Source organism: Arachis ipaensis, chromosome B5 (assembly GCF_059453495.1).
Source record: "Arachis ipaensis isolate K30076 ecotype BB chromosome B5, ASM5945349v1, whole genome shotgun sequence".
Taxonomy (NCBI): Eukaryota; Viridiplantae; Streptophyta; class Magnoliopsida; order Fabales; family Fabaceae; genus Arachis; species Arachis ipaensis.
This window is the reverse complement of record NC_142440.1, coordinates 44,666,114-44,681,266: the sequence shown is the minus strand read 5'-3', so window position 1 is coordinate 44,681,266 and position 15,153 is coordinate 44,666,114. Positions and strand designations below refer to the sequence as shown.

At 40.1% G+C, this 15,153-nt stretch overlaps 1 non-coding gene across 1 annotated transcript; it reads right to left on the bottom strand.

Moving 5' to 3' along the window:
• Positions 1–601: 601 nt before the first annotated feature.
• Positions 602–705, bottom strand: LOC148564029 (small nucleolar RNA R71). The gene has a single exon (XR_015885606.1). It is a non-coding gene; the product is annotated as a small nucleolar RNA R71 (small nucleolar RNA).
• Positions 706–15,153: the final 14,448 nt, after the last annotated feature.

Here is a 15,153-nt window from a genome sequence, read left to right as displayed (position 1 = left end):
TATGACAGGGAGAAGAAGCAGGGCTTCAACTTCCTTTGATTCTGAACCAGAGAGAACCTTCCTTAGACTAAGGAGGGAGGCAAAAGAAAAATGAGTAGTTGGTGCTGAAGAAGAGGAGAAACAGTTTGAGGAATACTTTGAACCAAACATGGAAGAAAACATGGAAAATCATCATGAAGAAGAGATTCACAACCATGGCAGAGGAGGTGGAGCAAATCATGCTGGGGAGGATAGAAGAGTTTTGGGCTCTTACATTAATCCAAACCCAGGCAATTGTGAAAGTAGCATCCAAAAGCCAACAATCCATGCCAACAACTTTGAACTTAAACTACAGCTCATCACCCTTGTTCAGAACAACGGTTCGTTTGGAGGAGGTGTTCAAGAAGATCCCAACCAACATTTGACCACCTTCCTGAGAATATGTGACACAGTGAAATCTAATGGTGTTCATCCTGACGCCTATAGATTGCTCTTCTTTCCCTTCTCACTCAGAGACAAGGCAGCCAAGTGGCTGGAATCCTTCCCAAGGGAGAGCTTGACAACTTGGGAAGATGTGGTGAACAAATTCTTAGAAAGATTCTACCCTCCTCAACGAATCAATAGGCTGAGAGCTGAGGTTCAAACCTTCAGGCAACAGGATGGTGAGACTCTGTATGAAGCATGAGAGAGGTTCAAAGACTTAACAAGGAGGTGTCCACCTGACATGTTCAACGAATGGGTCCAGCTGCACATTTTCTATGAAGGGCTCTCTTATGAGTCAAAGAAGGCAGTAGACCATTCATCTGGAGGGTCCTTGAACAAGAAGAAGACCATTGAGGAAGCCATAGATGTTATTGAAACAGTAGCAGAAAATGACTACTTCTATGCTTCCGAAAGAGGGAACACAAGAGGAGTGATGGAGCTAAATAATGTGGATGCTCTGTTGGCCCAAAACAAGCTCATTACCCAGCAGCTGGCTGACCTCACCAAGAAGATGGAGATGAACCAAGTAGCAGCAATCTCCACTTCATCAACAACACAAGAAGGAGTAAACCAAGAAGCAGAAGGGAGTCAGGAGTAAGCCAACTACATTGGGAATTCACCAAGGAAAAACTATGATCCATACTCCAAGACTTACAACCCTGGATGGAGAAATCACCCGAACTTTGGGTGGGGAAGTGAGTAAGATCAAAACCAAGACCAGAGACGTTACAACTCCAACAAAAATGCAGCTCACCAACAATTCACCCAGAGGACATCTCAACACCCCCACAACAACACTTCTCCACACACTTATCAAAACCAAAACAGCACATCTGCTCCAAATCACTCATCAATTGATGACAAGCTCTCTAAGATCGAAACCTTCATTGAAGGAATATGCAGAGACATTCAAGACAGTAAAGCATTCAGAGAGGAAGTGCAGTCAAACATGTAGAATCAAAATGCTGCCATCACAAAATTGGAGACACAAATCAGCTATCTTTTTAAGCAGCTTCCGAACCACAATTTTTGCTATGATGCTCATTCAAGCAAAAGGGAGGAGTGTCAAGCTATCACACTTAGGAGTGGGAAGGAACTGAAGGAACATCCCCAAAAACCACTAGAAGAAAGCTCAATTGAAAAGGAAGAGGAGCAAGATGGAATGCAACCCCCCACGCCAAGTTTGCAGAAAGAGAAAAAGATACCCCAACTCAATGTCTCAAGAGCTCCATACCCCCAGCTATTGAAGAAAAAGGAAGATGACAACCAGTTCTTGAGATTTTTGGAAATCTTCAAGAAGCTACAAATCAACATACCATTTGCTGAAGCCATAGAACAAATGCCACTTTATGCCAAGTTTTTGAAGGAGCTAATGACTAAGAAGAGAAGCTGGAAGAACAATGAGACTGTGATACTAACTGAAGAGTGCAGTGCTATCATTCAGCATAAACTACCTCAGAAACTGAAGGATCCTGGGAGTTTTCAGATCCCTTGCATTATAGGAGAAATCACAGTAGAAAAGGCTCTTTGTGACTTAGGGGCCAGCATCAATTTGATGTCAGTAGCTATGATGAGAAAGATGAAAATTGAGGAGGCTAAACCAACAAAAATGGCTCTACAACTGGCAGACCGATCGTTCAAATTCCCTCACGGGATAGTGGAGGATTTGCTAGTAAAAGTAGGAGATTTCATATTCCCAGCAGATTTTGTGGTGCTGGACATGCAGGAAGACGCCAAAACCTCCATCATTTTGGGAAGGCCATTCTTGACCACTGCTGGAGCTGTCATTGATGTTCAAAAAGGTGACCTCACCCTTAGATTACACAATGAAAAGATGACATTCAATGTGTTCAAGGCCATGAGTTATCCACCGGAACAATTGGGGGAATGCATGAGGTTAGATGCACTTAAGGATGAAGTGCAGGAGAATTTTGAAGAAGATAAACCTGAAGAGAACCAGAGATTGGTGGAGGAAGAATCTGAATCAAGTGAAGAGGTAGCTACAACAGAAACACATATACCAGATGCACCAAAGGAAGGGAGCGAAAAATCAGAAGCACCCAAACTTGAACTCAAAGCATTGCCACCCACTCTCAAATATGCCTATCTAGGAGAAAATAAAAACTACCCAGTGATCATAAATTCATCCCTCAGTCAAGATCAAGAGGACGAGCTACTCAAGGTGCTGCGGGAGCATAAGGATGCCATTGGATGGACCCTTGCTGACTTGAAGGGAATTAGTTCAGCCATATGCATGCATAAAATACTGTTGGAAGATGATGCCAAGCCATCCATTCAATCCCAAAGAAGGCTAAACCCAATCATGAAGGAAGTGGTACAGAAAGAAGTTATGAAGCTTTGGCAAGGAGGAGTCATATACCCAATTTCGGATAGCCCTTGGGTTAGCCCCATACATGTTGTGCCAAAGAAGGGAGGGATCACTGTGGTTACCAATGAGAAGAATGAGCTCATACCTACAAGGACCGTCACAGGATGGCGGATGTGCATAGACTACAGGAAACTCAATGAGGCTACACGAAAGGACCATTTTTCCCTTCCATTCATGGATCAGATGCTGGAAAGACTTGCAGGGCATGCATATTATTGTTTTCTCGACGGTTATTCAAGATATAACCAAATAGTGGTTGATCCAAGAGACCAAGAGAAAACCTCATTTACCTGTCCGTATGGAGTGTTTGCCTATAGGCGCATGCCATTTGGATTATGTAATGCCCCTGCAACTTTCCAACGCTGCATGCTTTCTATCTTTTCAGATATGATAGAAAAATTCATTGAAGTTTTTATGGATGATTTCTCGGTATTCGGAGATTCTTTTCCTAGTTGCCTAAATTACCTCGCCTTGGTATTGAAAAGATGCCAAGAAACCAATTTGGTCTTGAACTGGGAAAAATGCCACTTCATGGTGACAGGAGGAATAGTCCTTGGTCACAAGGTCTCTCACCAAGGCATTGAGGTTGATAGAGCTAAAGTAGAACTTATTGAAAAACTACCCCCACCCAGTGATGTCAAGGCAATTAGAAGTTTTTTAGGGCATGCTGGTTTTTACAGAAGGTTCATTAAAGATTTTTCAAAGATAGCCAAGCCCTTAAGCAATCTCCTTGTATCTGATACACCATTCATCTTTGATGAAACATGCATGCTAGCATTTGCACATTTGAAAATGAGGTTATCCTCTGCTCCTATCATCTCCCCACCTGATTGGAACCTACCATTTGAATTGATGTGCGATGCATCTGATTTTGCAGTTGGGGCAGTGTTAGGACAAAGGAAAGATAACCTAGTTCGTGTGATATACTATGCTAGCAAAGTCCTTAATGAAACTCAAAAGAATTATACCACTACTGAAAAGGAGTTGCTAGCAATAGTTTTTGCATTTGACAAATTTAGATCATACCTCATTGGTGCTAAAGTGATTGTTTTTACAGATCACACAGCACTTAAATATTTGTTTGCCAACCAAGAATCAAAGCCAAGACTAATAAGGTGGATCTTACTGTTGCAGGAATTCGATATTGAAATCAGAGACAAGAAAGGAGTGGAGAACAAGGTGGCAGATCACCTATCCAGAATCCCCCATGATCAAGGTGGAGAAAATGATACAAATGTGAACGAGCTCTCCCCTGATGAGCAGTTGATGACAGTTCACAAAGCACCATGGTTTGCAGATATTGCAAATTTCAAGGCGACTGGGGCATTACCCCCAGGGATTAATAAACATCAAAAGAGGAAGCTCATGAATGATGCAAAATACTTTGTCTGGGACGAGCCATATCTCTTCAAGAAATGTTCAGATGGAATTCTTAGAAGATGTGTTTCGGAAGAGGAAGGGAGAGAAGTCCTGTGGAACTGCCACGGTTCATGCTATGGCAGGCACTTTGGAGGGGACAGAACTGCAGCAAAGGTGTTACAAAGCGGATTCTTTTGGCCCACTCTTTTCAAGGATGCCAAAGAACTAGTAAAAAGCTGCAATGAATGCCAAAGATCTGGAAACTTGCCCAAAAGAAACGCCATGCCAAAAAATTTCATCTTGGAACTTGAACTGTTTGATGTGTGGGGAATTGATTTCATGGGACCATTCCCAACCTCATATGCAAACAATTACATCCTGGTAGCAGTAGATTATGTTTCCAAGTGGGTAGAGGCTATTGCAACCCCAACCAATGATAACAAGGTAGTCATGAACTTCCTCAGGAAGAATATCTTTAGCCGGTTTGGAGTCCTAAGAGCCCTCATCAGTGATGGAGGGAGCCACTTTTGTAACAAACCACTAGAAGCTCTCCTCTTACGATATGGGGTAAAACACAGAGTAGCCACACCTTACCATCCTCAAACAAGTGGGCAAACTGAGATATCCAACAGAGAGCTGAAGAGGATCCTGGAAAAGACTGTGGGCGCATCTAGAAAAGATTGGTCGAAGAAGTTGGATGATGCTCTGTGGGCATACAGAACAGCATTCAAAACCCCACTTGGAATGTCTCCATATCAATTAGTCTATGGGAAAGCTTGTCATTTACCACTGGAGCTGGAACATAAAGCTCTTTGGGCTATCAAGATACTAAATTTTGACAGCATTGCTGCGGGTGCAAAAAGAATCTTGCAGCTGCAAGAGATAGAGGAATTCAGGTCACAAGCCTATGAAAACACTAAGATGTATAAAGAGAAGGCAAAGAGAAAACATGACATGCATTTGGCACCCAGGAGTTTCGAAAAAGGGCAGCAAGTACTCCTTTACAATTCTAAATTAAGGCTGTTCCCAGGAAAACTCAAGTCAAGGTGGTCCGGACCTTTCTTGGTTACAAAAGTATCACCATATGGCCATATCGAAATCACGGATGAAGGTTCAAAGAGGACTTTTACAGTGAATAGACAAAGACTTAAGCATTATCTGGGCAACATGGGGGAAGACCCCAGAGTAAAGTACCATCTCAAGTAATTAAGGACTCGTCGAGCTAGCGACGATAAAAGAGCGCTCTGTTGGGAGGCAACCCAACCTCAGGTAGTTTCACTTTCGTCTTTATTTCAATAAAAATCATAAAGTTGTTTCCCCTGTATTGTAAGGAGCTAAGTTTGGTGTTCCACACCAAAACAATCCAATAGTGATAGTGTAGTTCTAAGTTTGGTGTTCCACTAAAGGAAATTGGTTAGAATTACACTCCACTCCAAAAGAACATTGCTAGCTCCATCCAATCAAGAGAAACAACTTAGATGTAGTTAGACTTTAGGTGATCATGGCTTTGCTGATAGCAAAATATGAGGGTCTCTGCATATATGCAATGTTATGTACTGGGCAAAGAACTAAGTTTGGTGTTCACACACCAAACTGAGTTCAAGAGGCACAAGCATACATATAAGCTAACTATGTCTCAAGTGCTTTGGGAACAAGCAACTTCCAGTGACCTTGTAGGAATCTTATAAGGAAATGGTGCACCTTCACCCAAAGAAGCGAGGCAGAAAAAACTAGGATGATGACAAAGAGAGAGGGGGACCAGAGATCATCACCCGAAGGTTGTATTGTTACCTGATTCCATTGTACTTAGAACTGTTGAAAGTTGGAGGTCCGAATTGCACTTTTGATTTGTAGTTACTTGCAGTTGAAGTTTTTTTAAATTCTGTCTTTTAAATTTTTCCTTCTGAATAGGTCCATGATTTCTGGTTTAAATGTCACTGCACCATCACTTAACCTACTTGTAAGCTTGTCCATTTAAATCAAATAAAAAGAGAATGATTATAGTTGTAAAAGACCAGAGTGGAGTTCATATTGTGGAAGTGCATTCATGAATCTTTGGGGGTAGTCATAAGTTAGCTAAGTTGGTTCAACCACAAGTTTAGGAGGACAACTATCTATCCTGAATACTTGACTTTGGATATACCCATGAGACTAAGCATATGACAAGATCCTAATAAGAGAAAAGGGAAAAAACAAAGGAAGTGAAAAACAAAAGAAAAAGAGTAAGCAATAAGGCTAGGCATCAATGGTTTTAATCTTGAGGCAAGTGTCTGTGGTGCTCCTGTGTGAGGGATCTACTTGGATGAATAAGTTCTTAGGGGTGCCTTATCACTTGGTAACTTGGGTTAACTAACTCGGGATTATCAGCTGAAAGTCCACTATCAAGAGTAACCCTCAATACAGAGCATTTAGTAACCCAAAGAGGTGCTGGACACCAAGGTCTCAAGAAAAGAAAATAAATAAACTATATGCCTGTGGTGTGTATGTATGGGGGAGAGACTTAAGGAAGTAAGTCCTTAGGGGTGCTTCAACACCTAGCACCTTGAACCAACTGGTTCGGGAGTGTTGGCTGAAAGCTTATCTTAAAGAGTTGCCCCCTTACAGAGCACTTAGCCTAAATAACAAAACAACCCTTGTAATAACAATAAAAGGATCAATGAATAAAAGTCTCATGAGATATAAACAAAGTAAGTGTTTAGGGACATGATAAAGGTCTGAAAGTCAGTAATGGAATGAACCTAAGTTGCTATGCATGAAACCACCATAAAATCAGTAATATGACTTCCACAAGAATGACTCATTCCTCTGGATATTCCATTCATCATTCTCTTGTTCCAGTACTTGCTTAGGGATAAGCAAGCTTTACGTTTGGTGTTGTGATGCCAGGGCATCTTGGCCAGTTTCACTGACCTTTTCTTTACTGTTTTTAGGTTAGTTTTATACATTTCTTTAGGAAATAAGCTAGTTTTGGGTAAATATTCACTTATGCCTTGACTCAAGCATACATTGTGCATTTTACATGATTTCATGAGGATTTTGCATAAGTTTAGTGACAAATATTATGTTGCATTACTCATGACTTGGACTAGAGCTTTGATGCACTTTGTTGCTTGATTTCAGGACCAAAAAGAAGCAAGAAAAGGGGAGGTAACTTGCAAAGATTAATGAGAAAAGTGATTGCCAATAAAAGCCATCAATGCCCATGTTAGAGAGTCACGTGAACTCTAACGTGGAGAAAAGAAGTTGAGCCAACGTTAGTGACACTCAACATTGTCATAACGTTGGCAATTACTCATAAGTGGCCACGTTAGAAGCCACGTTAACCTAGTTAACGTGGCCTCTAACGTTAAGGGAGAGGGAGAGAAGCCAACGTTAGTGACACTCAACATTGTCACTAACGTTGGCCTATGGTGCTAAGTACCACGTTAACTCCCACGTTAACTTGGTTAACGTGGGAACTAACGTAGAAGATGAAGAGTTGTCGACAATGTTAGTGACACTCAACATTGTCACTAACGTTGAAGCAACCACACAACCCCCAAGAGTCACGTTAACTTCCACATTAACTTGGTTAACGTGGAAGCTAACGATGAGAAATGAAGGATGAGCCAACGTTAGTGACACTCAACATTGTCACTAACGTTAGGATGGCTAAAAGATGGCCACGTTAGAAGCCACGTTAACCTAGTTAACGTGGACTCTAACGTGAGACCTAGGGGCACATTGGAACGTTAGTGACAATGTTGAATGTCACAAACGTTCTCGAAGGATGGAAAAGGCCATGTTAGAAGCCACGTTAACCTAGTTAACGTGAGCTTTAACGTGAAGCAAGAAGGGGCACACTGGAACGTTAGTGACAATGTTGAGTGTCACTAACGTTCTCGAAGGTTAACAAGGCAACGTTAAAAGCCACGTTAACCTAGTTAACGTGGGTTTTAACGTGAGGCAAAAGGGGTGCATTGGAACGTTAGTGACAATGTTAAGTGTTACTAACGTTCCCGAACTTGGACTTTCACTAAATGATTAACACTCCTTACGCCCTGAGCTTAAGTCTCTGCCCACTCCGCACTTTCTCTCTGCAAGTAAAGCCAAGCCCAAATAAAGAAAGGAACTGCTTCAAACTCAAGATCCAAAGGCCCAAGACTTGAAGAGTGAACTAGAAGCTGAGAAGAGTAGTATATATAGGAGTAGCTTTAAATTGTAAAGGAGTTCTGGAGGCTGAAGAACCACTCTCTGTATTTTACTTTCTTTGCAATTTCTAGTTTTATGATGTATTACCCATCTTTGTTTTCATCTTCAAGAGCTATGAACAACTAAACCCCTTTCATTGGGTTAGGGAGCTCTGTTGTAATTTGATGGATCAATACTAATTTTCATTGTTCTTCTTCTATCTTTCCTCTTGATTTTACTTGAAAGCTTTCGGTCTTCATCCAATTGAGTAGTTATCTTGGAAGAGAAGCTATTCAAACTTGGATCTCTTTTGAACCTTGGAAGAGGAATGAAGAGATCAAGCTAGAAATGCTTTCTCATGCTGGACCAAATTGGGTTTGGATGGGTATGTGACTGTAACCCTCTCAATACTTGGTTTGGGAAATACATGTGGTATAATCAGTGACCATACTTCATCTCTTCTCATGAGCAATTGACCAAGGAATTGGCTATTGATCAATATTTGAGAGATTAAATTGCAAGAAATTGCAATTCAATCACTTAAGATTGCCAAGGAGATCAATGAGTGCATTGATTGAGGAAGAGATGAAAATGAACTTGATCCGGAGAATTGCAACATCTCCTAAGCCCAATGAACTCCCCATCTCTAATCTTACCCATTCTCTTTAATTTCTGCCATTTACTTTTATGAGCGAATCCCCCATTCCCATTTACAATTCTACAATTTATTTTCAGTCATTTACTTCCAGTCCTTTAATTCTAGCATTTACTTTTCTGTTATTTACATTCCCGCCATTTTATTTTTTGCAACTCTCAACCCAAATTCTGGATTCGCTCAACCAGAACATTCTTCTAATTAAAGTTGCTTGATCAATCAATCCCTGTGGGATTCGACCTCACTCTATTGTGAGTTTTTACTTGACGACAACTTCGGTACACTTACCGAAGGGAGATTTATTGAGAGACAAGTTTTCCGTGCATCAGTCGTCAAGTAAAAACTCACAATAGAGTGAGTTCGAATCCCACAGGGATTGATTGGTCAATCAACTTTAATTAGAGGAACATTCTAGTTGAGCTAAGCAGAAATTGATTTGATAATTGCAGGAAATTAAATGGCGGGAAAGTAAATGGCAAAAATGTAAATGCTGGAAATAAAGAGCTGAATATAAATGACGGAAAGTAAAGTGCAGAATCTTAAATGGGTAATGGGGAATTTAGCATGAAAATAAATTACAGAAATTAAAGAAAATGGGTAAGATCAGAAATAGGGGATTCATTGGGCTTAGGAGATGTTGCATAATCCGGATCAAGTTCATTTTCATCTCTTCCTCAATCAATGCATTCATTGATCTCCTTAGCAATCTTAAGTGATTGAATTCCAATTCCTTGGTAATTCAATCTCTCAAATCTTGATCAATAGCCAATTCCTTGGTCTAATTGCTCATGAGAAGAGATGAAGTATGGTCACTGATTGTACCACATGTATTTCCAAATCAAAGTATTGGGAGAATTATATGTCACCATATCTGCCCAAACCCCAATTTGGTCCAACATGAGAAAGCATTTCTAGCATGATCTCTTCATTCCTCTTCCAAGGCTCCGAAGAGATCCAAGTATGAATAGCTTCTTTTCGAAGACAACTACCCAACTGGATGGAGATTGAAAGCTTTCTAGTAAAATCAAGAGAAAAGAAAGAAGAAGAATAATGAAAACTATTATTGATCCATCAAATTACAACAGAGCTCCCTAACCCAATGAAAGGGGTTTAGTTGTACATGGCTCTGGGAATGGAAAACAAAGATGGAGAATGCATTCTGAAAGTAAAACTAGAAGTTGCAGAGAAAGTAAAATTATGCAGAGAGTAGTCCTCTCAATCCAAAAGCTCTCTCTAGTTCAAAACTACTCCTATATATGCTACTCTTCTGATCTTCCAGTTGGCTCTTCAAGTATTGGATATGGGCCTTTGGATCTTGAGTTGAAGCAGTTTGGAATCTTCAGTGGGCTCAGCTTTACTTGCAGAGAAAGTGTGAAGTAGGCATGGACTTTGGCTAGGACGTTAGTGGCGTTAACGTTAAGTGAAAATGTGGGTTCGAGAACGTTAGTGATGATCACCTTTTGCACTAACGTTCCTAGCCTAAGATGAGTTACGTTAACTTCAACATTAGTGGCACTAACGTGACCACTAACGTTGCCTCTTGGTCCATCGCGAGCGTTATTGGCGTTTACCTTTGCCAATAATGTTGCCCTTAGCTCCTTTTTCTCACGTTAGAGTCCACGTTAGTATAACTAACGTGGCTCTTAACGTGGCATGCCTTAGCCTCGAGAGCATTAGTGACACTTACCTTTGTCACTAACACTCCAAACGCCCTTTCTCACGTAAATTGTCTTAACGTGGCCACTAATGTGGTGGTGATTGCCATTTCCAACGTTAGTGACAAAGGTGAGTGTCACTAACGTTGGCTCATCAATTCTTTCCTCCACGTTAGCTTTCACGTTAATGCACTTAACGTGGTAACTAACGTGGCTCATAGTGGCTTAGTCCAACGTTAGTGACAAAAGTGAGTGTCACTAACGTTGGCGATTCCTTGCTCCTTCCACGTTAGAGTTCACGTTAACCAAGTTAACGTGGCTCTTAACTTAGCCAATATGGGCTTAGTCCAACGTTAGTGACAAAGGTGAGTGTCACTAACGTTGGCATTATCATCTTCTTCCACGTTAGGGTTCACGTTAACTGAGTTAACGTGACTCTTAATGTGGCCAATTGCCCTTTTGGAGCGTTAGTGGCACTTACTTTTACCACTAACGCTTGGAGCTTCCTTTTCTTCTACGTTAACTACCACGTTAATGTAGTTAACGTGGTAATTAACGTGGGCTATGATGGCTTCGAAGACGTTATTGGTGATTACTTTTCTCATTAACGTTGCAAGCTAGCTCCCATTCCACGTTAGTGGTCATGTTAGTTAGACTAACATGGCTTTTCCTTGCTTCCTTTGTCCTAAAATCAAGCAAATAAAGTGCATCAAAGCTCTAATCCAAGTTATGAATCATGCATCATCCAATTTGTCATTAACTTCATGCATAATTCTAATGAAATCATATAAAATTCACAATGTTTGCTTGAATCAAGATGTAAGTGTAATTCTACCCAAAACATGCTTATTTCCTAAGAAAATGCATGAAACTACCCTAAAACAGTAAAGAAAAGGTTAGTGAGACTGGCCAAAATGCCCTGGCATCACTTCCTCTTGGAAGACCCACCAACAGAAGCAGAATGAGCCTGAGGACCGTCCAACTTAAGGACGTAAAAGCAAAGTGCTAGGTGGGAGACAACCCACCATGGTATGATCGTTCCGTTTCAGTCTTAGTTTTGTTTTATTTTATTTTACTTTATTTTTCTTAGTGACTCTTTTCATAATCTCTGCATATAGTCTGCATTTGCATTTGCATTCTGCATAAAAAAAATGCACGCAACGCGCAAGCGTCGCTGACGTGTCCGCGTCATATGTGCATTCGAAACAAAGAAGAAAAGAAGCAGAGAGTCACGCGGGAGCATGGCTGGAGGCGTGCCTTAGGCACAAACACGCCCACGCAAACGCGTCCCTGATGCGTCCGCGTCGCTTGTGAAATCAACCATCCACGCGTGCGCAATTTACTGTTTTTCAGAATCCTTGTTTTCTCTCTGAACCATGAGCAACTAAACCTCCACTGTTAAGGTTAGGAGCTCTATCTATTGTATGGATTGATAATATTACTATTCTATTTCAATTCATGTACTGATTTATAATTCAAGAATTGTTTTAGTTCTTTATCTTATGAATTTGGGTGGAACAGAAGTATGATCCTTGTTTTAATTGAGTTCTTGTATAACTTGGAAAAGCTCTTTACTTGAACAACAGTTTGAAAACATATTCTCCTAAATTTATAGTTATCTGGACTTAACGGGATACGTGACATATAATCCTCTTATATTTGGGTAATTAGGATTTTTGTGGCATAGAACTAGAATTGAACTTCACCCTCTAATTGGAATTAAGTGACCAAGGAATTGGCGGTTGATGAAGGTTAGAGGAGACGAAAACGGTCTAAGGCATTAGGGTTTAGTCACATATAGTTTGCCATGAATTAAATCTTGCATGATTAAAATAGTTAGTAAGAAAAGTCAATCTGGAAAATAGATAACTCTGAAGCCTTAACTTCTCCATATATTATTCACAACTTGTTTACTGCTTGCTTTTCTAAATTTCTGAATTATTGTTTAATGCAATTGAGACCCAAACACTACTTTCTGTTTGTCTGACTAAGCAAATCACTCAATCATTTTTGCTTGATCCATCAATCCTCGTGGGATCGACCCTTATTCACCTGAGGTACTAGTTGGTACAACCCGGTGCACTTGCTGGTTAGTTTGTGGTCATAAATTCCGCACGATCAGTCTCAAGCTTATCACTTGACACCTTCACACGACAAGCATATAGTTAGGGGAAGCAGCTCATGTGAACTTTTTAGGCCAAGATTTTATTTCTTTAGACCCTCCGAACCATTGATGCTCAAAGCCTTGGATCCTTTTACTATTGCCTTTTGGTTTAAAGAGCTATTGGCTTTTTCTTTTTCTCTCTTTTTTTTTTTTCGCAATTTCTTTCTCTTTTTCTTTTTTATTTCTTTTTCTTTTTGCTGCTTTTTATTGCTTCAAGAATCAATATTTGAATTTTTCAGATTACCAATAATACTTCACCTTTTCCATCATTATTTCAAGAGCCAACACACTTTACTTTAACATCAAATATGCATTGTTAATTCATGGATTCAGAAGGTAAAAGTAATGCCACCATATCAAATATTTGGACTATTCTTATTATATAACTTGAGTTCATGCATCTTACTTCTCTTTTCCAAATAAAAATTTTCTTTTAAGTATGGTGAGAGATACATGGAATATTTCATAGCTTTAAGACATAAATAAAGATGATCATGCACTAGAAACCAGAAATAGACAATGAAATTGGTGTGAGAAATCGTGATTCACACTTTTCACAACTCCGCACAACTAACCAGCAAGTGCACTGGGTCGTCCAAATGGTTTTGAGATTTTGATAATTAAAAGATAAATAAAACATAAAATAAAATAAAGTTACTTATGTAATTCATTAGTGGGAATTTCAGATAAGCGTCTGGAGATGCTTTGTTGCTTCTAAACCTCTGCTTTCCTATTTTCTTCTTCCAACCATGCGTGCTCGCTTCCATGGCAAGCTGTAGGATCTTCTCAGTGAAAATGGTCCTCTACGGTTTCTGCACGGCTAATCAACTGTTGGATTTCTCGTCTCGGATGAAAAATACCAGGCACAGCTACCGCATGGCTAATCATCTGTCGGTTCCCGCTAGCGTCGGAATAGGATCCATTGATCCTTTTGCACACTGTCACTGCACCCAACAATCGCAGGTTTGAAGCTCGTCACAGTCATCCCTTCCCAGATCCTACTCGTAATACCACAGACAAGGTTTAGACTTTTCGGATCCCAGGAATGCTGCCAATTGGTTCTAGCCTATACCACAAAGATACTAATCTCACGGACTCGGTCCGTGTATTAGATATCCAAGAGAATATACTCCATATGTTTTCCAATGACTACGTTGAACATCATGTAGACTGCTTTGTGGTTGTCAAGCACGCGGATCTTGGCTAAGCGAGTAATGAAGATTGGGTGATTGTCACGGGTTACCTCTTCATTCTGAATTAACTGAATTAAGTATGAGAGTATATCTTGGAGAAGAAGTAGGCGTGAATTGAATTGAAAACAGTAGTAATTGCATTAATTCATGAAGAACAGCAGAGCTCCACACCTTAATCTATGGGGTGTAGAAACTCCACCGTAGAAAATACATAAGTTAAAAAGGTCTAGGCATGGCCGTGAGAACAGCCTCCAAACGTGAAAAGATGATAAAAGTTACATATGATTCCCCAGATTCTAAAATAAATCTCTAAAAGTAGTTTTTATACTAGACTAGTAACCTAGGGTTATAGAAAATAAGTAACTAAGTGCAGATAGTGCAGAAATCTACTTTTGGGGCCCACTTGGTGTGTTCTTGGGCTGAGCATTGAGCTTTACACGTGCATAGGCTGTTCCTGGAGTTAAACGCCAGCTTGGGTGCCAGTTTGGGCGTTTTATGCCAGAAAGTTTTAGGCTGTCTTTTAACGCCAGTTTGGGCCATCAAATCTCGGGCAAATTATGGACTATTATATATTGCTGGAAAGCCCAGGATGTCTACTTTATAACGCAATTGAGGGCGGGCCAATTGGGTATCTGTAGCTCCAGAAAATTCACTTCGAGTGCAGGAGGGTCAGAATCCAACAGCATCTGCAGTCCTTTCTCAGCCTCTGAATCAGATTTTTGCTTAGTTCCCTCAATTTCAGCCAGAAAATACCTGAAATTACAGAAAAATACACAAACTCATAGTAAAGTCTAGAAATGTGATTTTTGAATAAAAACTAATAAAAATATAATAAAAAGTAACTAAAATATACTAAAAACTATGTAAAAAAATGCCAAAAATGGTATAATTTATCCACTCATCACAACACCAAACTTAAATTGTTGCTTGTCCCCAAGCAACTAAAAACAAAATAGGATAAAAAGAAGAGATAATACAATAAATCTCAAACTTATCAATGAATTTAGTTCCAATTAGATGAGCGGGGCTAGTAGCCTTTTTGCTTCTGAATAGTTTTGGCATCCATCTCACTTTATCCTTTGAAGATCAGAATGATTGGCATCCAT